The sequence below is a fragment of the Pleurodeles waltl genome, chromosome 3_1 (assembly GCF_031143425.1).
Source record: "Pleurodeles waltl isolate 20211129_DDA chromosome 3_1, aPleWal1.hap1.20221129, whole genome shotgun sequence".
Classification (NCBI taxonomy): Eukaryota; Metazoa; Chordata; class Amphibia; order Caudata; family Salamandridae; genus Pleurodeles; species Pleurodeles waltl.
In genome coordinates, this window is record NC_090440.1 from 1,699,387,950 (window position 1) to 1,699,411,791 (window position 23,842).

Sequence of the window (23,842 nt, forward strand, 5' to 3'; positions counted from 1 at the left end):
CAAGTCACCTCGACTACTAGCCAGACTGATGGTGCTGTCTACAGTGTGCCACCACAGGAAACACCAACTCCCCCATTGACCACGGCTATGCCATTTGAACGAACTGCCTCTGGTTACTTTGCCGACTTCAACGACGGTCTCGCTTGCCACTTCGACAGCTGACCTGTCAGGTTCACGTAAGCTAATACATTTGCTTAAAGAAACATATTTCATTTTTTGATGGAACTATGTATGGCTTTCCTTGACTGTCCTAGCCTTTCTGCTTTGGATTGGTTTTGTTATTACACTTTTCTTGTTAATACATGGACATTTTCTTCCCGAGAGATCAGCGGTTGAACAGGTGGAGGAGGTTTTAAAACCACATTTTTCATCACATAAGGTCCGAAGAGACTTATCATTTGTGAACATCTCCGCGGTACCAATTCCTGATGGGATTGTTTGGGACAAAGTAATGTTTCATATATATGGTCCCACTGAAATTATTCAAATACCATATGTGTTAAAATTATCTATGAATGATATAGTCATACCAGGCATTGTATCTGATGATTGGGATGTGAAAACTGTTGATTCTGAGATGACAGAATTGAAATATTATACTGTCTTTGAAAACGAAGATGTTTACCAATTCAAATAAAATTATGGTGTTATGTTTTGCTATAATTATTATGGGCACCACTTCATACATAGAGCGAGTAGTCCTAAAACTATATTTAATTACACACAATGGGAACATTGTCCAACTCCACCACAAGGGAGTTCTAAAACTTATACTGAAAAGTTTGCGTATTTTTCTGGGCATCGTCAAAAAAATGCAGAGTCATATTATTTTAAAGTAACTCCTACTAAGGATATACATATGTTATTGACCAATATTTATATTTCCGGAATCCTTTGTTTCCCGGTTATCAATAGAAGGTTATGAATATTGGTCCAAATATACTGATTTGAAAAGTGTTTGGGGAACAAAAAATTGGCAGACCAAGGGAACAGAAACATTGTTTAGAGCATGTCTCATCCCTGTTCAAATGATCTTTTTAAATGAAACAGTGCAACAAACAAGTTGTTTAGGATTAGCAACAACCAGAGAATAAAACCTGGACAGTATACCTGCCCCTGCAAAATTTGACAACTGGCAAAAGTACACAAATGCAACGATAGATGAGCTCAATGAGTGAGTCCAGAATGGTATGTTTAATGCTTCACTGACACGTCCAGGCGGGTGGTTATTGTGGTCCATAGATACCAACGGGTGTCATCAGCGTTTTGTCACCTCCTCACGGGGTTTCAGGACGAGTAGGCCAGACCCTCGCTATATATCACCAGAACATGCTGACATAATTACAGCATATAGTGTAGGAAAATTGTGCCAACAGTGGCTAAAATCATCCTCACTAGATGCGGTTAAAGCACACCTCAATCTCTTGTCTAACAACACTGACTTACAAGATTTCTTGTCAGGCCCCAAGATCCCACGTAGGAAGCGTTTCTTGTATGCAGTATACAATGAGATATGGAAACTTTCCCAAAAAGAGGCTGCAGCCCGTTTAAGGCAAATAGACCAGGAAAATTTGAAAAAGGCATTAGCTGTTGTGGATAATGGGATTAACACCTTGTCCGACCAGATATAAACAATTAACAACATTGTTTCTTCTGCTATAGACATTATATGTTCTGATATGTCTTCTTTATACCATGGACATAGTCAGACCAGGTCCATTATGCTGTTGGGTTGGACTCTTCAAACATTGAAGGCGGGTCACGTTCCGTGGCAGCACATCAGTGCCAGGGAAATATTCTTTTCCTTTAATTTAACACAGCAACAACTAATGGCTAAAAAAGAAGCGACTTATGTCATGCTTAACATTGAAAAAATTAAAAGAGTGCGTTTTACCATGGCCAGGATCCCTTCAGCAGAGCGGTTAATAGACGGGGTTATTAATCTGCCTATTTCAACATTACAATTTACTTCTTGTTTGAAACACGTTCCGGTAGGCAGATATGAAAAGCTGGGAGATAGTTACATCCATGAGGTGTGGGAGCTTCCCTTATCGTACAAATGCCTCAATGGCATGAATGAGGTCTTTCTTAGCGGTAGTGAATGCGAGACTTCAGTCAGCCATTCGATGATTTGTAAGCAGCTGTCCTTGCATGGGGCGTGTAACGCCTCGGTTGCAAACTTGGCTTGCTATCTAAAGGGAGTTCCAGTCCCCTTGCTTAAACACACGTTCCAGGTGCTTTCAAATGGCAGCTACGTCCTTCTCAATAGTGAAGACTGTTGTGGCATGCGGGCCGGAATAGTTTACATTGTTTTGGTCTCTAAGGTCGTTACATGCTGCGGGAACGTGTTGTTTCCCCCCACTAAATTAAGGGAGGTAGCTGATATCTGGCCACATATTGCTACTTCAAAGGTGAATTTTGACAAGTTGAGTAGACTCAAGGCTTTATTGTTTCAGAAGCATGTGGCCCTTACATCTGCACGCAAGACCTACGCACATCAGGTGGCAAGGTCGTCGGCAGAAATACAGTCCCTGTTGAATACGAACTTTCCGAGACACTTTGGTGAACTCGTGGGACATATATTTAATGCATCCAGCATGGCTGGATCAGCACATTTTTTCAAAGCTGTTGGTATTGGTTTTGTTCATACCTTCTCCTCTATATTCGGTCTGATACCTTCAGCTATTCACTAAATTTTCAGAAGTATTTTTGGGGGATTTCCGATAACTTTGGCTTTATTAGCCTACATTTTGCTGTTGCTGTTGTTTTTCCGCAATGGCTGTCCCGCCGCAACTGAAGGCGCTCCCATCAGCGCAGCTGTGTCGAGAACACATGATGCAGCAATTTGTAGCAACACTCCTGGAACATTTGGGGTGTCACTGGTCTTTGTCATTCAGACTGGTTTTGGATTGTGTGCAGCCCGTGTTTCAGTGCCGTTGGTGCTCTTTTGAACTTGCACTGGAAGTTTGTCATTCACAGCAACGCCCCTCAGTGATTGATGCTGATCTGTTGATGTTCTCGTTGAGGGTTCATTACCAGACATGCGCACTACGGTTGCGTTTGCTAAGAGAAGCTGATTACGAGCTACCATTCCTGGAGGAAGTTACCATCAACTCGTTAATGGGCACTGCACGGGATGCCGCCTTGGTTGATACTGGGGCTATGGAACACACCTGCTCCTTAGTCGTTTTTGGCATGGATTTACCGGTTCTGTCATCTGCCGAAGTGGAAGATCTCTTGCTTTCCATGACTTGTGCTTGATTAGGAACTGTTCTAAATTGACATTTTTCTTTGAATTCGGCTCTAAGCCGCATGCTCATTTTTAAATTGTCAAGTAGTATGCTTGTGTGTCTTCTTAACTTGTCAAAATTAAGTAGGGTTTTAAATATATTTTGGGTTAAGATATTTTAGCTTTGGCTTGAACCACTTTCTACTGACAAGGGGAGGGTGTTGTGTAGCCATTTTAAGTATAGCTCCATGCACGTTAGTTTAATATAGTAGGCCACTGTGCGCCTTGACCTAGATATATTTTATTCAGCTTCGCACTATCATTTTACAATAACCAGTTTTACGTTCTTGTTTTAATTTCTTCTATCAAACTGTTTAGCTTAGTTCAGCACTGTGTTCTCAAACAATGCATTCTTGATCGCCCTGTGCTTCAGTCAAGGCTACAGTCTGGTACATTGCCGGTAAACGTGGTAGATGTTTAGTCTCCAACAGTCGTAGAAAATACACATCCTTATGTAGGGACATTTTCTTAGAACATCTGCTGTGTTAGTTATAAAAACACTTTCTAGTCCTAGTACACGTCAAGAGGGAGATTCCAACCAGGGAACCACAACTGTATGCTGAATGTCCCGCAGATTACAGGACTTTGCTCAGGTATGAGGGTTGATGTCCTCCCGGGGGAACCTGAAAGGCAGGCTTAGAGCTTAACATGCTGTGCTCAAAATATAATTTAGAGAGGGAATAATCCATTGATTCCAGCTGCACTATGATAGCCTTATTCTTGTGCTTCACTCTCATCGTTACTATTTTAATATTACTGTGTTGTGTAGTTCTGGTTATTGCAGCTCACGCTTTGCTATCCAAAATGCAGTCGTTTTATTAAACCAATCTTGAAAACTTATACTGCCTTTATTGTAATTTATATATGAGACCGTACTGTGTATGAGAGAACCGGTTGTGACCTGAGTGACCACGACTTCCCTGAGAAGTACCGATATGTCATGCACTTGGCTGCCCAATTGTCTCTACCATTCGGGAGAGATGAGGCATTGTTAGTTAGCCGGAGCAAAACACGGATTTGGAGCGACAAGCGTCATCCACCGTGGGTCAGACTCAGTCCCCCACACTGTGGACGATCTTGCTGCTCAAAATCTAGTAGTCTCATTAGGATAATGAGAGCCTTCGCGACACCCCCACGTGCTGCATCACTGGGCACAAAGCCCCCTCCAGAACCAGTGGAGAAAGGCATCCATTCACCGCATCCTTCCCAGGATGAAGCACACTGGGCACAATGTCCCCTCCAGAACCAGTAGAGAAAGGCATCCACTCACCGTATCCTTCCCAGGATGAACCACACTGGGCACAAAGCCCCCTCCAGGACCAGTGAAGAAAGGCGTCCACTCACCCTATCATTGGCAGGATGAAGCACACTGGGCACAAAGCCCCCTCCAGAACCAGTGGAGAAAGGCATCCACTCACCCTGTCCTTGGCAGGATGAAGCATATTGGGCACAAAGCCCCCTCCAGAACCAATGGAGAAAGGCATCCACTTGAGAGACTTTGGCTTTGCACTCCCCAGGACCAAGCAGTGGGCAAACCACCCACTTGAGAGACTGTGGCTTTGCACTCCCCAGGACCAAGCAGTGGGCACACCACCCACTTGAGAGACTGCGGCTTTGCACTCCCCAAGACCAAGCAGTGGGCACACCACCCACTTGAGAGACTGTGGCTTTGCACTCCCCAGGACCAAGCAGTGGGCAAATCACCCACTGGAGAGACTTGAGAGACTGTGGCCTTGCACTCCCCAGGACATCACTGTGGGCATGGAGCCCCCTCCAGGAGCAGTGGCGTTGTACCATCTTCTGGCTGAGGTGCCCCCCATCCCCACCCCCTGAGGTACCTGTGTGTTTTCGACCTGATGCCCCTGCAGTGTTCTCTCCGTTTTGAGGCAGGAGTCAAGTGTGGGCTTGGTCTATGTGTTAAGGCCCAGTGGGCCACGGACTATTTTTGTGTGGACATTGTCCCTCATTTTGTATATATTGTATATATTGTACATACTGTTTATTTATTTATGAATGTATTTCTCTTGAATTCTAATATAACACTAATTTTACCCAATTCCTTTTGTCCTTGCGTTCTTCCAGAGAGTTACAGGGGGTATATGTAATGTTGTTGCATGTGTTTGTGTGTATGGTGTTGGTGGTGAGGGTGGGGGTGGGGATGTTGCGTGTGTGTGTCACTCTCTTTTTCCTCCCCCACTTTCTTGTCTACTAGGTGCTGTACTTACCGTGGTCGTTGTCGCAGCCGTTGGTGCTCCTGAGATATGAGAAGATACACCAGCAGAACGTGCAGCTTTGGCTCCATAGCGTCTTGGTTCTTCGTTGAGTGTCTAGAGGTGAGTTGTTTCCCTTCCAAGTACTGTTTCCGCTGTGCTTTTGATGGCGTTGGTACCGCCCTGGAAAAGTTGGCGGATGGGCAGGTTGTAATGGGGTGGGTGGTACATTGTCTTCCGCCTGGCTGTTGGCGGTGACCGCCGTGGTGTTTGTTGCTACCGCCATGGCGGTCGGAGTGTTAAAGTGGCTGTATGTGTTGGCGGTTTCCGCCATGGTCATGATCCCATTTTTGTTACCTCCGGCCTATTGGCGGTATTACCGCCGCTTTAACACCGACTGCTAAGGATTGTAATGAGGGCATCTGTCTCTTCTGCCCTTGTTAAGAGAGATGCCTTTGTCTCATATACGAAAGCTGTTTGTCTTAGGCTGGCACAGCTTCATCAACAGACCACTCATACCCTAATTTAATCTCAGATTTCTGCAGGAAGCATCAGGTTTTCAGAAATATTCCTAGAAATATTCAAGGTTCAAATTTTATGGCTAAGGTTCACAGAGCACCCTTCAAGCACAATAAAATAATCCTAAATATCTGTTGTTTAGAAATGAAGAGTGCTCTGTCCCAATACAGCAAAAAAAGAGCGTATAAGTAGACTATAGAGTGACTATGTTTTTACCCAGACAGGGGGTCAATACATGTTTTATTGCATTTCTGTGGAAAAATTACTCATGTGGATCAGTAATATGCATTGATGAATGGCATTAGTGAAAGGCGAAGAGGACAGTTATCAGCGGAATAGCCCTAAAGTTACCAGGTCTCATTTTACTGCTTCAGTGCAGCTGTTTTCTCGTTCCTGACAGACACACTACCTTTAGAGCATGGCTTTGAGGAATATGTCGGCTGCTGCACAAGTAAATAAAATCGTCCTAGTGAAACCACCAGAAGCATTTCCATTTCTGAAATCAAAGTTGGGATGCAAGGGGGAAAGTTTGTTTGTTTTTTTGTTTTGCTGTGCACTTTCTTATGAGAGCAAAACAAAGTGAAAGTACAGTCCTCCGATAGCATGATCTACTTTCACTGTTGATCAGTTCCTGCAGTTTGATCAGCATAACTCTGCCTCTGATTTCTATGAGGTGAGGTGTGGGCAGGTGCACTGGAAAGGCGATAATATATTTCTGCTTCTCCCACAGGAGGGAAGATTGGGAAGGTTTTCCCACTCAAGGTGTGGGGCTGGGGGTAGAAAGGCCACTAGACATCAGAGATTTTCATATGACAGAAAAAAGGGGTGGTGTGGCCCACTCTGGTATCGGGCCATGCCCTCTCCTGAGAAGGGGCAATACATTCTTTTTATTCCCCTAAAGAGCAATTGAAGATTTTACCTCCAATATCCCTGTGGGGTGGGGGTGTTAGAAAGCCCTCTAGACACCAGAGAATTTGTTTTTATTGAGAGGGAGTGGTCTTATGGGTAAGGGCCAGTGCAAGCTCAATAGGCTTTCTACCCAACTAAGGCAAATTCAGATGGTTTTTGGCATAGATTTGGCAGTATGGCCAGCAGAATTGGGGCAAATGTCAATTTCCTCTCACTTACCATGCAGAATGTTTGCATTAATTGGGCTCAGGGTGCCACCCAGTAAATACTGCCAAACCCAGACATTTATAAAAACTAGACACCCAGGGGTATGACTTGCAAAGTCTCCACTACATTTTCCTACCCAGAATGCCCTTCAAGCTTTGGTTAAAACAACACAGTTTCCTCACATTTCTGTGAAGGACACTTCAGCAATTTGAAGAGGAGCACAAAGTTTTTTTCACTCAACATTCCTACACCTCCCCCAAAAAAAGAGAACCCCACTTGTGTGACTAGGCCTAGCACCTACGAAACAAATAGATTAAAGCAGGGACCATGCAAAGTATATCCGGGCCCAAGATTCTGCAGCTACCCTCCCACATTTTGAAGAAGATTACTTGATGGCTCCAGACAGAAATGTGAGGAAATGTGTGATTATAGCCAAAGTTTGAGGCTCACATGGCATTGTGGGTCAGAAAACATAGTTGGATTCAAGCATGTCACAACACCTTGGACTCCATTGGGTGTCTAGTTTTCAGATATAGCTGGGTTTTGGTAATTTTTTTCTGGGTAGCAGCTAAGCCCAGACCCAAATTCCGCAGCTACTCACATCGCCTAAAAGCGTTGTTTTTCATGTGGAAAATGTGATGTGTCTGTGTCTCATTTATGTCAGTTTCCTGTCATGGGCACTACACACAGCCACACAAGTGGGGCACTGTTTTTGTCGACATAAGTGTGAAAACACAAGTGGTAGGAATTTTGTCGATCTCCCCAGATTTCAAACTATCCCTCAAATAATGTGAGGAGAATGCATCAATTTAAATAATGTTTTGAGGTGTTTAGTGATTGTGGCTAAGAAAGTATAGTGTGATCTACAAAACACACACCACTCTCGACTCCTCTTGGTGTCTAATTTTCAGAACTGTCTGTGTTTGATAGGGTTCTCTGAGTAGCAGCCAAGCCTTGCCCCAAATTCGGCAGCTACCCACATCACCAAAAATGTCTGTTTTTCATGCCAAAAATTTGAAGTAATTGAGGGCCCTTTCTGTCGTAGGTGCTAAGCCTAGCCAAGCAGGCGAGGCAGCATGTTTATTGGGATGTGTGTGAAAACGCTGGGTGGTATGTATTTTGTAGATCCCACAGATTCAGGATTTTCCCTGACAGATACTTGAGGAAAATATATAATTTTAGCCAATGTTTGAGGATTGCAGGGCGTTAATTTTAGCCAATGTTTGAGGATTGCAGGGCGTTCTCCACATACCACACAAGACATACCACCTTTGGCTTCCCTGCGTGCCTGTGTTTCAGAGTTGTCTGGGATTGGTGGGTTTCCCTGGGTGGTGGCTGACCATGGGCAAAAATTCCACAGCTACGCACATCATCAAAAATGGTAATTTTATATGCCAAATGGTTGATGCGTCCAGGACCGATTTTGGGGCCTTTTCTGTTGAGGCTGAGAGTCCCACCACACAAGTGAGTTATAGTTATTATCAGTAGAAGTGTGGGAATCACAAAATATTAGAATATTTGTTATTACCAATTGCATTTTCTCTAATTTTGGCTTACAAATGGAAGCCGGTCTGGAAGAAAGAACACATTTTGCAAAGTGTCCTGTGAATCAGATGATAATTTAGGTAACCCCATCATGTGCACATTTAAATATGCACACGTTTCCTTCATATCCCTTTTGCATTAGATTTTACCATATGAATTGCTGCATGTTTGGTACACAATAAAAAAACATTACAAGCCGCAGATTAGTTGTCTGCTCTGGGTTTCTTATGTTTTTGAATATCCAACAAACACTATGTATCCCTCAATCTATCAATCAGTTCTTATAGAGCGCAACTACTCACCCGTGAGGGTCTCAAGGTGCTGGTGGTGGGTCTGTGCATCATTCGAAGAGCCTGGTCTTGAGGTTCTTCCTGAAGATGGTGAGTGATGGGCTCTGTTTGAGGTGTGTGGGCAGGTTGTTCCTGCTCTTAGCTGCGAGGTAGGCGAAAGATCTTCCTCCAGTGGGTTTTTTCCAGATGTGAGGGCTGGCAGCCAGTGCCTGCTGGGTGGAGCGGAGAGGTCTGGCGGGGTTATGGAAGGAGATGCCATGGTTCATGTAGGGCGGTCCAATGGTGTGAAGGGCCTTGTAAGTGCGGGTGAGTAGTTTGAAGTTGATTTGCTTCTCCACTGGGAGCCAATGGAGGTTCCTCAGGTTTTGGGAGATGTGTTCCTGGCAGAGGAGGTTCAGGACAAGTCTGACGGTGGCATTTTGGATGATTTGTAGTTTTCTGATGTTCTTTGGTGTGGTGCCAGCGTAGAGGACGTTGCCCTAGTCGAGCATGCTTGTGACTAAGGCATTGTTATGCCTTCCTACTTATCTCGTATCAGAGCTTACAGAACATCTCTAGAATGCACTTCTGAGTACAAAGAAGACCTTTATTGTTGTTAATTCTTCCCCACCCACAAGTTCTTGAGAGACAAATTATTAGATTTCAAGCACAAAAGTAGTCGCAGCAAGAAAACAAAATATATCACAGTACTTCTCAGTTGCAATGTACACAGCAGGTTATATATATAAGATATTGAATGCAAAGCAAAACAAATTAAATTCTTCACTGTGTGAGACCTATATACAGCTTCATCTTTCTGGGGTCTGCAAGCTGATGACTCCGGTCAACTGCGAGAAAGAGATTATCTACCCACATGGGAGACTGGAAACTGGCGCCTAGTTCCAGCCCGAAGTCAAGCAGATTTGAATCTAAATCTTTGAAGCCCGAGTCATCCTTACAAAAGCGTGCCCCCTCCTCTCAGACTCGGGACAACTACTGGCCAGATCTCCTAGACTTCTCCTCTTCCCAAGCCTGAGCAGAAAGGAAAACACCAAATGTACTCTCTCTTATCAGGTCTAGTCTGGTGTGAAGCATCTTGTGGAAAAATACAGCTTGGATTCTCAACTGCAATGTCTAACTCCACGTTAAAGGCAATAGGCAGCTAACCTAAATATCAAATGTAATGTCTAATGTCATGTCAAAGCCAATAGGCAGCTGTGCTGAATACAAAATGTAAGGTCTAATATCATGTCAAAGCCAATAGGCAGCTGTGCTGAATACAAAATGTAAGGTCTAATATCATGTCAAAGCCAATAGGCAGCTAAACTGAATACAGCATGTCAAAGCCAATAGGCAGAATACAGAATGTAATGGCTAATGCCATGTCAAAGCCAATAGGCGGCTAAACTAAATACAGAAAGTAATGGCTAATGCCATGTCAAAGCCAATAGGCGGCTAAACTGAACAAAACATATAATGTGCTACTGGTGAACATTGAGCAACTAATATGCGCAGTGGTGAAACACAAAGTCATTGGTCAAACACAATTAATAGCATCACAGGCATGGGTGACTATCTTGGAGCAGTGGACAGGGATTTGAAGATTCTGCAGACTTGGCACAGGGTGTGCCAGCAGGAAAAGGTGACTGCGTTTACCTGTAGGGTCATTGATAGGGAAGAGTCAAGGATGATTCCTTGGTTGCCGGCGGTGTCAGTCGAAGTAGGTGGGTCGCTGAGCGATGTGGGCCACCATGAGTTATCCTAGGCTGAAGTGGAGTTTCCAAAGATGATGAGCTCGGTCTTGTCTGAGTTTAGCTTGAGGCAGCTGTCCCTCATCAAAGCGGCGACGGCTTTCATTCCGGTGTGAAAGTTCCTCTTAGCTTTGTCAGAGTCTTTGGTGAGGGATATGATGAATTGTGTGTCATCGGCGTATGACATGATGTTCATTTTGTGACCTCTGACAATGGCTGCAAGCGGACCATGTAGATGTTGAAGAGCGTTGGGCTCAAGGAGGATCCCTGAGGGACTCCGCAGCTGACTTCTGTTGGTTTGAATGTGAAGGGTGGGAGCACTGGCTCTCTCTGTTCCTTCGGTCAGGAATGAATGAATCCATTGTGAGGCTTTTCTGAGGATTCCTGCGTCTTGCAGTCTGGTGCTGTGGGAGACTGCGTTGAAGGCTGCTGAGAGGTCGAGGAGTATGAGTGCTGCGGTGTGGCCGTGGTCAAGGAGTGTGCAGATGTCATTGGTGGCTGCAAGAAGAGCTGTGTCCGTGCTGTGGTTGATGCAGAAGCCAGACTGAGAGGTATCTAGAGAGTTGTTGTCCTCGGTTAATTGTCGCAGCTGTGAGTTTATGGCTCCTTCCAGAACTTTGGCTGGGTAAAGTAGCAGCGAGATGGACCAAAAATTCTTCAGCTCTGATGGGTGGGCTGTGGTTTTCTTCAGGAGGGGTGGACTTCAGCGTGTTTCCAGTCTTCAGAGAAGGCGGCTGTTTTGATAGAACAGTTCAGCGTCTTGCGGAGTTCGGGGCGATGGATGCACTGGCTCTGTTGTAGATGTGGTGAGGGCAGGGGTCTGAGGGAGCTCCTGAGTGAATGCTGTTCATGATGATTTCAGTCTCTTCTGTGGTGAAAGTGGACCAGCTGGGACGGTATGGGTGGGTACTGGGGGCTGGGTCGGTGCCGGTGCTGGGCGGATTCTGTGGGAGAAAGCTGTCATAGATGTTTTTAATCTTGCAATGGAAAAAAGTGGCCAGTTTGTTGCAGACGTCTTGTGATGGGGGATGGTGGTGGCTTCAGAGGGAGGATTGGTGAATTCGTTGATGTGTTCACGGAGTGCGGCTTTCTTAGCGTTCATAATGCCTCAGAAAGGCCACCTTAGCCTTTACAGTCCTAGGAAAACCTTTAGTTAGGTTCAGCAAGTTTTTTATTAAACTTTCTGTAAAATGTATCCAGTCCTTTAAAACCCCCTGGGTTTCCTTGATAGACTTGGAGATTGACCAATCCAAAATGGCAGAGATCAGAAGAGGGTCCATTGATAATCCACCATATATAACACACTCTCTGAGAGAGGATACTCCAGGTACTCCAAATCTTTTCTCTCAAATTCATACTTCTCTGGCATACGGGATATATGTTTTTCCCTGAGATGAAGAAGGACTGAACAAACATGGGCTTAATGCTTCAGTAGGGAAGCAGAGAAGATCAGAATATCCTCCAGGTATACCACAAGAAACTGGTTCAGGATGTAAAAGAATATGCTATTGGTGAACCTCTAAAGAAACTACTGGAGGATTTATAAGGCCAAATGGCATGACCCGGTATTCGTAGTGTTTCAAGGGTGTCCGAAAGGCCATCTTCCACGCACTACCTGCCTTAATCTGGAGCAGATGGTAAGCTCCACTGAGATGTAACTTTGCACAATAATTTGTACAATGGACAGACTCAAGTATGTCTTTGATGAATGGAAGCGTGAGTCATCCATAATAATGCTCTTATTTGACCTTTGACCAATAATAATCATTGCAAGTTCTCAGCTCTTAGGACTTCTCTAGGGACAAAGAAAAGTGGAGCTCCAGCAGGTGATGTGGACCAGACAATCAGGCCATTCCTAAGATTCTCATCCCACTACTCGTTCAGAACCTGTTTCTCGTGCTGGGACAGAGACTACATTGTACCATAAGGAATTATTGCTCCAGTACAGTTGGAATGGCACAATCCAAAGTTCTATAAGAAGGGAGAGAAACACAGTTAGACTTTTGAGACACAGCAGAAAATTCCTGTTAAGCCATACAAATGGACAAAGTAGTAGGTTCATAAAGTTATTGTACCATGGGAGCCCAATAATTCCCATCCGAGTTACGACTCTAGTCTGCCAATTGATATAGGAATTGCGTCAAACGAGCCAGGGTATCCCAGCCATTATGACATACATAGGAGAAGTAATTAGATCAAAAGCAACCATCTCCGTATGATTGCCTAACAACAATAAGAGTGGAACCATGATGTAGGTCACAAGACCCAATGTCAAAGGAGATCCTTTGATTGTACATGATCTGTAGATGACTTCGTCCTGATTGGAATTTGGAGTCTACGGTCACAACTTAATTTCATATACTTGCTGGAGGCACCTGAATCTAACAAAAAGAAAAAAGACCGAAAACCTGAAATGGATTAGCTGCAGAGTCACCTTAAAAGACAGCTGCAAACCCTCAGCCAGGTGATTACCATTTTGAAATTGACGAGAGAAAGAGCAGCAACAAAGAGTCTAGGAGCAGGAGAGGAAACAGACCCAGGAGAGAGACTCTCTGCAGACTTCGTACGGTGTTTTCTGAGGTATGGGAACTGCGGGACCCCCTCAAATTACAGCAGTTTTCGTGCATTCAAGTGGCTATGAAGCTGTGGACGCAACAGTTGGAGACTGTGGAGGATGGACAGTTGGAGGCCGGAGCTGCAAAGGAGGGACTTCTAATGTTTTTCTCAGAAAAGAGCCAATCACGGGCCGAGGCATTGCATCCCTTCAGACTGTAGGCGAGTTTCTTTCCTGGGAAAGATATGTAGCAGCAGGAGATGGAACTGATGCCTCACAAGTTTCCACAACAGTAATGTCACACACTGTGGGCCTGATTCTGACCTTGGCGGTCTTTTCGCAAGACCGCCGAGTTACCGCCGCGGTAAAGACCGCCGACCGCGGCGGTATGCCGCTGCGCGTATTCCGACCGCTGGGAGCGTTCTGCCGGAATACCGCCAGCAGCCACACTGGCGGTCGGCGGGAAAGTGGAGACTGGTCAACCTCCACCGCCACGCCAGCAGAACACCGCCCCCAGAATTACGACCCACATTTCTGTGTGGCGGTCTTCTGTTGGCGGTCTTCTGTTGGCGGTCACGTCCCTATGGCTCCCGTCGCCTCCCGGAGGACCAACGCACAAGGTAAGTTGATCGTCCGTGAGGGGAGGGGGTGGGGGGGTGTTGTGTGATGTGTGCGTGCATGGGGGTGTGTAGAGGGGGTGTGTGAGTGCGTGCATGCAGGCGGGGGGTGCTGCTGTGCCTTTGGGCAATGTGTGTAGTTCGGCGGGTGCGCATGTCGGCATGTATGTGTGCGGGTATGTGCCCCCGTTGTGTATGTGTGTGTGTAGGGGGTGTGCATATGTGCATGTTGGGGGTGCGTGCATGTCGGGGTGCGTGTATGTGCATGTCGGGGTGGGGGGGGCAGGGGGTTCGTTCCACCTCTGGGGGGTGGCAGGGGGGTGGAGGGTGTGGGGGGAGGACTCGTGGGGGGCAGTGGGGGGTGGGGGAGACCCCTATCAGTGCCAGGGAAGGAATTCCCTGGCCCCGATAGTGCCTACCGCCATGGTTCGCATGGCGGTTCCCGACCGCCAAAAACCGCGGCGGTAAGCAGGGTCATGATACGGTTGGCGGTCTTGGGTCGACCGCCGGGCCGGAGTGTGCGAACTCCAGCCCGTCGAGTGGGGAAGTGGCGGTCGATCGCGGCGGTGACCGCCGCGGTCAGAATGCCATTTTTTGGACCGCCGGTCTGTTCGCGGTCCGACCGCCGCCTCTCCGCTGACCGCCAAGGTAAGAATCAGGCCCTGTGTGTGTGTCCTTACAACTTATTTTCCCCTCCTCCCAATTTGTATCTTTCTATAGGCTTATTCCTCTTTTGGTGCCCGGCCATGATACTATGAATGTTTACAAGGTTTGGTCCTAAGAAACTAGAAAATCTGTAGGTATTCAGGGATCTCAGCAGGACAGCCAGCTACTTCATGGGTCCAGTCATAATGTGTTAGTTTGAACACTGGGGTAAGACTAGTCCCTTATTCTAAAGAACCCATTGTTGCCAATGTGTGTTGCCTAATTTGCAATTACACTAATTGTTAACAATTTTCCTTATATTAGGTTTCTGAGGTCCTAGCTCACCAATAGCCTGTCTAAGCGGTATCACTCTGTATTCCTATTGTACCAGTGTTAAATATGAAAGACCAGTGAATTCTCAACTTGTGCTGTATTTTTCTTTTCCTAACTCCATATTTCCCCCTGGAAAGTCACAACCTTTACAGGATTAATTCTTACGTTACTGGTTTTTGCTTCACTGAGTAGAGAATTGGTAAAATCGTGTTGAAATGTGTATCTTTTCCAAAGGAGCACCAAGATAATCTTGACACCGATGTACAGAGTGGATAGCTCTAGCATCCATTCAAATATTCCACCACAAGAAGGCTTGGAATGCACCGAGTCTGTATTGCTGAACACTGATACAAAAGGTGTATACAAGGCATTCATTCTACAACTGTTCCATTAATATTTCCCTTCAACTATTTTGAATGGAACAATCAGTTTTTCTTACAATATACCTACACTTCAATGAGCTCTGACATCACTCCATCTCCTGTCTTTGCACTATTTGGAGATTTGCAGACACATCTGCAATTTTATAACTGTTACATACAATGACATATTTCTAGGGTTTGAAAAAACATCTTCTATTTAATTAGATAACAGTATTGAAACAAGTAACATTAGAGCAGGATGACTTAAAAACCCCATGAGCATCACTTCCTTTCAAGATGTACTTGTGGTTGATGCCTTGACAAAATACATGTATTTGTGGATAATTTATACGGAAGTTAGCACTGGACTTTAAAAGGGTGATAGTATGTTTTAACTTCAATGTATGAATTTAATCTGGTGAATTTACATGATGCTTTAGATTTCTATTTCGTAATTACTCCTGGAGATAGTCTTTTTTCAACCAAAATGCATTTGGGTTCTGTGAACCTTCATTATACTCAAATGAACGTTATACATTTGGATTTAGTGCAAGAATGGTTATTATGGATAAATATTACATATTGATAAAGTTGGGCACTGACAACTGCAAATTGCATTTTGTAATTATTTTGTAGTACTTCCAAACGTACTATAAAGTGCTATTCACAAACCTGTATGCAGAGATTACACATTCCTCTCTCTCTGCCCGACTGCAGAGTCTCAGCACACATCAATACCTTTTAGTAGTGAATGTGGGAATGACACAGTGACAGTGGAGTGGCTGGAAAATAGAGTTTAATGGGCAGGGGATTAGAGAGAAGTAAAGTAGGGGCTTAGGGAGGATCAGGAGAATGTTTAGGTAGGGATGTCAACCCACCCACAAAATCGTACAGGAGTTTTACGAGGTTCTCCCACAGGAAAGAATTGGCCAGAGAATCCTTCCAGAACAGTTGTTTCAGATTCATTGAATTTAGAGAGGCCCCTAGAAACTGATACCTCAAGGGATAGTATCTCTAGGTTGATTTCAATGTGTTGTGAAAGGTGGTCACTTTCTGACCGTGTCTCTATTAAAATGTTTTGATATATGTCAGTAGTTGCCCATTTACAAGAGTGTAATTGATTATTGATTTGGAACTTTAAGTACTGTGTGTGGATCTAGGGGGTTTATCTTCCTTGAAGCATTTGTTGAGCACCCTTAAGCCAAGGAATGTGCAAAAGTTGATGAATGTTTCACACAGATGATCAGTGTTAGCTATGTCTGGTTTGACTTGATTTGGTATATTCCAGTAAGGGTTGTACAAGGTTGTTGTTATCTCATCCGACAGGGACGTGGAGAATAATTTCGGATTAAAACCACCAGGGATGTGTAACTGGGTGTGTTGCTTTTCTGGTTAATGATGGATTGTAGTTTGCTAACACGTTCACCTTTTTGCTTTCTAAACAGATTCATATTGACATTCAATGTTATCAATTTAAGGGCCGGCACTTGGCAGGTTTTCTAGCAATACCAGGGTGCTTCCAAGACTAATCTGATGTTTTTTAGTGCTAGGTTGAATAAGACTGAGACGGAAATGCCTTCCTTTGCATTTACCTTTGGACTTTTACATTGGGCTGTGATACTTCCCAATGCTGATTAATAGTGTTTAATTTAGTGCCCAGGTTTCCTGGAGGGAGAGAATATCATACTTCTGCAGGTGAGGAATAACCTCACAGTCATTTAGAGGTGATTTCAAGCCTCTGATGTTCCATGAACAGCTTGTCAAACCGGTGCCCCACACCTCGTACTTCAGTTTCCCCACACTGTTGACAAGATTGAAGAAAGACTCAACCAGGATGAGATGCAAGGATAAGAAAATATTTGATCTGACTCAAGGGTCACTATGCAAGCTCCCTCTGATGAAGACGCATGTGATCTCTGTTGCGGGGCCTGCGCCATCTAGTTAGAGGGGTTTGATGTTTTTGTACGCTTCTCCACACTAGTTATGCTGATGTTCTGCAGAAGACTAGTAGTAGAATTGTCAGGTTTAGTCCAAAGACCTTTCGTGCTCTTCAGGATGGCGTAAGGGTGCTTTTTTCATGTTGGCAAGTAGGGGGCATTTTTGTGTTGTGGCTGTGTTCTGAGACATGGGAACAGGGTAAGATATTCTGTTACTTTGATTCCCTATTCTCTAAGCCGTCATTTTCTGGCTAGAGCTAGATATTAAGTTAGTAAAGATTGTGTTGTACGTTAAGATTACCATAGTTTATTAACAGTCTTTCTTACAGATAATCTTTATGACTAGAAAGCTGTACACTGAGATTGTAAGACCTCAGAGTATACAACAGCAAATATTTGGGGTTGTCCACAAAAAGTTAATATTGTATTATATAATGAATCATTCCCAGTAATAAGGCTGGCTGAATTTCTTGCTAAGAAGTTTGCAGAGATTTTCAAATCTCTGCCCAAAGGTCTGGACAATTGTCAGGCTGCCTGAGGACTACTTAGGAACTTGGGCAAACAAAGAAAGATGATTGGAGGTAGTGGCCAATTTAGTGGTATAGATTTGTCCAGCAGCTTATGACCAGAGCAAATTGTGTTTTGGGATGTGGCATATATTTATCACATTACATAAATCATTAGGGGCTTAGTTGATGGCCACCAGTCACATGAATCCTAACTGAATGTACCTATAGCATCATATACCTGAAAGTCATGTAAAATGTCTCAACAAAATAGGAACTTGATGGTCATAGTTCCTTGTTTTAGGCTGTGCATATCAGTAAAGGCCATGTTAATAATCAAGTTTTTCTTTATAGGAAGTACCTCCTAGAAAATCTGAGCTACAACACACCGGGGCTATGTTCTCATTGAGAGGCCTCCAAAGAAATCCATAATTACGTGTATTTGTATCACAGAGAACAACTTACCTCTACATAGTCAATGCCTTTCATCTGTGTGTAGCATATTCCTTCTCAGGATTATGCTCTGACGAGGTCGATAAATCTTTTGACTCAGCGTAAGGGTGCAAAGATAGCGGCAAACATTTCTCACTAGATCAAATTAGAATGACAGCATGACCAATGTGGCCACACAAGGAAACATCCAGTTAAGAAAAAGTCCAAGGTTGGTTATTACAGATTAAGGCCCTCATTATGAATATGGCGGTCTGTTCCGCTCCGCCGGCGGTGGCAGTAGAAACCGCCAACAGAGGAGAGGGCCGGACCGCCAAATAATGATCCAAATGAAACACACGCATCCTGCACACCACCCACCGCCAGGAAAGGAGTCCCGCTAACGACGGCAGAGTCCACCCACAGGCCGTCGGAAAGGCCTAACCCGCCCATCAAATTATGAACCACCATTCTGCTGCCAGTTCCGGGGCGGGAACCCCTGCCACACAAAGCCAGGCGCAAATGAAACAAATAGAAGGAAAGACTCACCAGAGTTCCACAAAACGTGCAGCGGCAGCCATGGACAGAGAGCTGCTGATCATGCCAGCCTTGCTCCTTGCCACACAGTTACATACCCACCCACTCTGCAATGCCCCCAACCCTTCCCAGCAGCACAAGTCATACACCCCACACCAAGAGGTACGTACCCGACCGAAGGCCACTGCAACTTGACCATAGTCCATACAATAGCCCCAAACCCATAAAAAATTAAAACAAACATCAGGGTGGAACTGCATGCAGCCCAAACACAGGCCACACCGAAACTTTAATTAGTAGCTCACTGAGCTAAACAGGGAGGTGGGGGGGTGGACACAGTGGGAGAAGACAGACAGCTAGTGTGGATGTATGTTGGGTGGGTGTCTGCAAGTCTGGTGAGTGTGCTGCATGTGTCAACCACAGTAGAGGTGGTGAGTGCAGATGTGGTGTATAGGGGGCATGTATGGCTGTCTGCTATCGTGGTGAGTGCAGGAAGAGGAGCAGTAACAGTGAGTGAAGGTACAGTGCATGAGGGTGTGTATGTAGAGGGGACAGGCAGGGAGGCGGAAGAGGTGGGCACACTGGGGGAAGTGGACGTTGTTGTGTGTGCAGGTGTCTGTTGGCTGTGTGAATGCTTGTGGTGGGAGGTGTGGTGCTTGTGTTTTGAAGTGTGCTTCTTGTGTGTTGATGTGCCTGTAAGCGGGTCTGATTGTGTGCTTTGGACTGATGAATGGAGTGGGGTGCTGGAAAGGGTAGAGGAGGTTGGAGGGGGGACGGAATGGCTAGGGAAACTGGCTGACGTCCAAGAGGAGGCCAGAGCCTGAAAAGACCTCTGTAGGGCAGACACAGCACGGTGAATGCCATCCAGATAGGCATTGGTCTGCTGCACCTCTGATGCCAGACCCTGGATGGCATTGATAATGGTTGTCTGCCCTACAGAGATGGTTCTCAGGAGGTCAATAGCCTCCTCTGTGAGGGCAGCAGGACTGACTGGGGCAGGGGAGGAGGTGCCTGGGGCGAAGGAGATGCCCACCTTTCTGGGTGGGCGGGCACGGGCAACTTAGTGGGGAACAGAAGGGAGGGCAGTGATGGTATGGGGGTGGCGGAAGATCTCACGGTAGCGATGTGTCCACTAGGGTCCACCACCGCCGGAGGACCCCCATTGGAGGAGGTCTCAGAGTCACTACCTCCTGTGGTAGTAGCCTCCCCCGTGGAAGTCCCCTCGCCCTCCCACCCACTGGTCCCCTTTGCGTCTGTTGTCTCTGCCTTGGAGGATCCGTGGGCCGCTGGCTCCCAACTTGCCGATGCCTCAGCTCCCTCGCCTGATGTTGATGCTGTACCAAACCAACACAAGAGAACAGGGATGGGGAGACAAAACAGGAGAGACACTTGTAAATAGCTGAATGCTGATACACAATGGCCAGACATACACCCACCCAGCAGACACACCCACCAGGCAGCACCGTGCACTATGCCCATGGCCATGCCCCTGACTACGGAGCAGAATACTGACCTACACCCATCCCCTGAAATAGTATTGTGGCTGAGGTAGGGGAAACCTGACAGGGACACCCCTACACCCTTTGGGGAACATACAGTAGATGGACACCAGTCAAATTCCCTGCTCTAAGCAGCATGAGCCCTATCGCACACACACTCATCCTTCCAGACTGAAGTATGGTCTGTGAGTACTCACCCCCTTTTGACTGCTGTGCAGCCTTCAACCATCCATCCAGATCTGGGTACGCCACCGCCAGGATCCGACGCATGAGGGGGGTCAGTGCTCAACGGGCACTCCTTCCATGTTGGGAGGACTTCCTCAGCTGGGCCTCAGTGATCTTTCGCGCCCAGCGCTGCAGGTCCTCCCACCTCTTTCGACAGTGGGTGCTCCGCAGGTTGTAGACCCCCAGGGTCCGTACCTCTTTGGCAATGGCATGCCAATGTGCCTTCTTCTGGTGGGCGCTGACCTAGTAGGATGACACAGAAATGGAACACAGAGGTCAGGCACTTACACAATGGGAACAGCTGGCAGATTGTCAAACATAGGACTGACAGTACTCTCAGACATGCAGGACAGTGGCACACAGCATTCCATGCACCAAGGCCCATCCTGGCTCACAGGAGCACACATATGTGCAATCCACTCCATCCATTACTCACACAGTGCCCCACAAACCCGGACTCACCTTTACTTCTGGCCATCCGTAGAGTCTGTCGTACAGGGGCAGGACAGCTTCCACTAGCTTCTCCAGTTCTTGTTGCGTGAAGGCCGGGGCCTTTTCCCCTGCACCACGTGGAAAATCCATAGCCAGAGGCAGGCGACAGCAGTACACAGAGTGGAGTACCTGTCCGCACGAGATCAGGGAGTCAAGTGATCAAACGATGACGAACGCCTGTACGTTCCGCGGCGGTATGCACCGTCACCGCCGGCGGTGATCATGATATGCCAGGATTCCCCATTGGCATCCATGTTAGCCAATGAGGGTGCGAACAGCGGTCAACACCGCTGTACGCTGTGACGTCAACCGCTAGCGGTATTAGGTCACTTCCACAACGAAGGGGCAGAACTACAGTGGGCAGACATTTTTCCATCACCTACGCATCTTGAAATTCATACTACTCACACTGCAGGGCCTCCTAGCCACATGAAGCACCTAGGCCTCTATCGATTGCATATAGTAGCACACATGATTTACTCTGTTCCCTCCTAGTGATGTACATGTACATCTGTCAGGTTGCAGTTATTGTACATACACTACTATGAACAATGCACTGCATGTATTTAGCAAATATGCCAATGTATGTGTGCACATCACTCCTTTTTGTACCCCCTCATAGGTACTGACCCTTGTGGCGAGGAAGGGCACCATCGGTGTACAGACCACTTGTGGATATGGCGACCATGGTGGAGCGTCAGATCATTATCACTTACAGACTTACGCGTGCAACTATTCAGGACCTATGTGCGTAATCAGCATGCCATTCCAACTGAGGTGCAGGTGCTCTCCGCACTCCATTTCCTGGCCACAGGCTCATTTCAAGAGACAGTGGGCATGGGTGCTGGTTTCTCACAGACAATGTTCAGCCAGGTACTGACAAGATTTCTGAATGCATTTGTACAACATCTGCAATCCTATGTGCGATTCCCACAAAGTGCTGACCTCCCTGCCATCAAGTCTGACTTCTATGCCTTTGCAAACATTCCCCATGTCATAGGTGCCATCGATGGCACCCACATAGCTATCATCCCCCAAGAGTGAGTGAACAGGTGTACAGAAACAGGAAGAACTTTCACTCCATGAACATCCAATTGGTATGTACTGCAGACAGTACATTTCCCATGTGAATGCCATGTTTCCGGGTTCATTCCATGATTCATTTGTTTTGAGGAACAGTAGTGTGCCACAGAAGATGGAACAACTACAAGAGGACAGAGGGTGGATCAAAGGTAAGTTTGCCTGTCACTAACTGACACATTGCAGAAAACCTGCCTGTCTGACTAAGGGACATTACAATGACGACTCTGTATTGACCCTCTTTCTAGGTGATTCTGGCTATCCAAACTTGTGTTGGCTCCTGACACCAGTGAGGAATCCCAGGATGGATGCAGAGAGGAAATACAATGAGGCCCATGGACGTACTAGGAGGGTGATAGAGCGTACAATAGGTCTCCTGAAGGCTAGATTCCAGTGTCTACATATCTCTGGGGGTTCCCTGGCCTATGGGCCTGATAAGGTGTGTAGAATATTGGTGGCCTGCTGCATGCTGCACAACGTGGCTGTGAGACATTATATCCCCCTTTTGGAGGTGGAGGGTGCTACAGATCCTGATCAGTTACCTCAGAGAGGTGAGGAGAGTGATGGTGAGGATGAGGAAGGGGAAGATGTCAATTCCAGGAACCAACTGATACAACTCTACTTCCAATAACTGTCTGGGACTTAAGCCTGGAATTGTGGTTAGTGACTGATACTGTCAGTGTGCCATGTCATATAGGGGGGATTGGTCATGACAGGCAAGACATGGACCTCTTCTGCATGGTACTGACAGACAATATATGCATTCCCTCCTTGCCTAATTTGAAACACACATTACCACCACCAAGCACAAATTGGCAATAAAGTTGTTCTCTGCCAGTTGCATCCATACTCCACTTTGTTCAACATTGAAGACAGGGGACAGTGTTACAGGTGAGAAATGTGTTTTATAAGTCGAATACAGTGAATTGTGCTATATACAGTGATGGAAGTCGTAAGGGTTGGGTGTCCTCAAAACCGACTTGGGGGCAGCCCTGTTGGATGTCATAGGTGGATCCTATTTGTAGTATAGTACTTCAATTTGCCCTCAGCTAAGTGTTGTTGGTGAATGGGTGGGATGGTTGCTTTGCAGTAGTAGCAGTGTCAGTTGTTGGAGTGGGGCTTGTTCTTAGCTGGGTTTCCAGTGCCATATCTTGGCCTGAGACTATGTTTGGGCGCCTGCTGTGGAGCTTCTTGGGGTGGCATGGCTGGCCCTTGTGATTCCTGGGAGGGTATTTCCTGTGCTGTTTCTGCTGCTTTGGTCATCTGTTGCTGGTTGTCCAGGGCTGTTGTGGGGGCCTCTTGTCCGGTGTGGGTGTCTGACGGTTTGTTGACAAACTGCAGCAGTACTCCAGGAATGGTTGCCATTGTGGCATTGTGCTCTTTCCACTGTTCCATGGCCTGTTGGTGTTTTTGCTGCTGCATCTTATGACTTTGCTCCAGGGTGGACACAATCTGTGCCAACCTGTCTTGGGTATGTTGGTAGGCCCTCACTACCTCTGCAATGATGTCCTGGGCTGCTACATCCATCCGGTGCCCTACCCCCTGGCCCACTGGTGCTCTTGAACTTGCCCTAGCCCCCTGTGCCTGTGTCCCCTGTACAGGTCTTGGCCTGCCACTTGTACTGGGGCCATCTCCTTCCTGCATGTTGGGAGTGGGAGACTGTGGCCTCTGTAGCTGTGTTCTACCTGTCTGTGCCCTGGGTACACTGGTGTGGGTACGCCTCCCCTGGCCTGCTGGTCTTGACTGGGTATTAGGGGTGACAGTGGTTTCCTGGGTGGGGCTGCTGCATGGTGTGCATCCACGGCTGTGTGAGGGGCCTGCCTGCTCATCAGTGTCCAGGAGTCCTTTGCCAAGGTCTTGTGATGTGCCTCTGTCTCCCTGGAGTGCTGTGGCACTCCTTGTCCCCTCCATTAGGGTTGCCTGGGCG